This window comes from Gastrolobium bilobum, unplaced genomic scaffold (assembly GCF_033153095.1).
Source record: "Gastrolobium bilobum isolate Gb01-03AN ecotype WA unplaced genomic scaffold, APGP_CSIRO_Gbil_v1 utg11002, whole genome shotgun sequence".
NCBI lineage: Eukaryota > Viridiplantae > Streptophyta > Magnoliopsida > Fabales > Fabaceae > Gastrolobium > Gastrolobium bilobum.
The window spans coordinates 478,701-480,664 of NW_026899111.1; the positions used below are offsets into that span (position 1 = coordinate 478,701).

A 1,964-nucleotide genomic window follows, 5' to 3' on the forward strand; every position below is an offset into this window, starting at 1 on the left:
TATTCTGCAGGAGCCGAAGGAATCACATATAATTGAGTCAAACAAGGAGCTGAGAAAAGCTAAGGGTACCAGTTCAAGAAAGAAATTGGAAACAAGAAGCAATGTATCATCTGGTGTTATTGGAAAGGGTTCTTTCATCCACTTGGAGACTCCTTTAGTGCAAAGTTCATGGTCTTTTTTCACTTGGAGTTGTGCTTTGTCTTGGCATGGTTTTGAATTTCACCGTGATATGATGCACAAGATTAAATTCAAAGGGGTCTCTTAATGATGCAAGCATAGTGCATCTTTCTTATAATAATGAAATTTCTACACCTTTAGTTGTACCTTGTTTCATAGTCATTAGTTCTGCTATGTAGTCCTGGTATCCTGTGTTATATAAACTTCTTGTGTTGGTGTGTTTTATAGACTTGAGCTTTAAACAAAAGAATTATGGGATATTCTATGAATGTAGAGGTTCTTCCTTGTAGCTAATATTAAGCAGGCCTGTCTGGATATTCAAAGCTCTTCAAGTTCTTGCTTCATATTCAAAGAGTTGTTTTTACCTTGAATAGTCTTGTAACATGAATCTTTCAATGGCTTAGTTTGCCCCTTTGAATTCCCACTTCTCAAGTTTCTTCTTTTAAGCGTGATTTGGTTTAGCTTAATTTTTTCTTTAAAAAAAATCACTTTTTAATTAAAAAGTATCCTTTCAATCTAATTTTAATTATAAATCATTTTAAACATAAAATAAGTTAATCTATAAAGACACAGATTAACTTTACTAAGAGCTAAGTAATTAGTGTAAAATTATTTTAAGGTGAAATACATTTTAAAAATTCATTAATTTCATCATTAAGAAAATGAAATTTGCATTCATTTTTTTTCCTGCATACATATGATAATTTTACCAAAATAGTTTTTATAAGAATAAATTTATGTCAAGTAATTTAATGTATTGGGAAAATCGAATCTCAACTTACTGCAGCTATTACTGATAGAGAAATGATGTGGGTCCCACAAAAAGGGAAAAAAAAAATATTAAGGTAGGATTCATTTTAATTTTTGTCACACGCTACAGATAGTAATTTGTAGCAACTGCAGACTCGAATATAAAACTATTGTTGAGAGTCATACTCTTCTTTAAAAAATGTAAAAGTATACTTTACAGGGTAAAGTATTTGTTATTTTAAAGGATATAAAGTTGAGCCATTTTAAGAGAGAGAAAGAGATAGATAAAGGAGGAGAGAAAGTTGACAAAAAAAAATAAAAGTGTGGGTCTCACCTCTTTGTGAGAGTGAAATGATATAAGTTATGTCATTTAAAAGGATAAACAGTTTTTCCTACTATATAATATCTTTATAACCTTATTAATAAGGATAATATATGTTCTTCAAATTTTTGAAGATCCAAAAACAAATATGTGAACCCTAAAAAGAAAAAAAACACTAATTAATTAATGATACTATTGGCAAAAGGGAGAAAAAACTGAATTTGGGGTGAGAGAGGCTCGAACTCTCGACCTCAGGATAACTCAATAAGCTATGAGACCTACGCGCTAGCCAACTGCGCCACCACCCCAATTGGTGACTTCTTATACTTATATTTGTTAATATAATATAATTATGAAATGATATATTCCCAAAGTTAACGATCTTTGTGTGTGTTTTGTTTTTCTTTCTTTCTTTCCTGTTAAAAGCTTTCCATTTAAAGTCTGTATTAATTATACAATTTTCCAAAAGGGACCAAAGTACATGCAAAACAACAAAAAAATTCATGTTTAAAGTACTCACTGATTCAAGGCAAGCAAAATCGGGCCATTTGTACAGTGTACAATTTACACACAATAGTGAGGTTCTAAACAAACGCAACAATTCAGAGGTTGTAATTGTACCCAATCCAATTACCAAGTTAATCCACAGTTGACCACCAGACTCTAGGCCCTTGGGCCATGTGTTCACATCATCTACACTCCTGCGTCTTAAAAA

General features: G+C 31.4%; 1 non-coding gene across 1 annotated transcript; it reads right to left on the reverse strand.

Moving 5' to 3' along the window:
* Window positions 1–1,471: 1,471 nt before the first annotated feature.
* TRNAM-CAU (transfer RNA methionine (anticodon CAU)) lies at window positions 1,472–1,557 on the reverse strand. Its single transcript is given in 2 exon segments — window positions 1,472–1,507; window positions 1,520–1,557. It is a non-coding gene; the product is annotated as a tRNA-Met (tRNA).
* Between the last annotated feature and the right edge of the window lie 407 nt (window positions 1,558–1,964).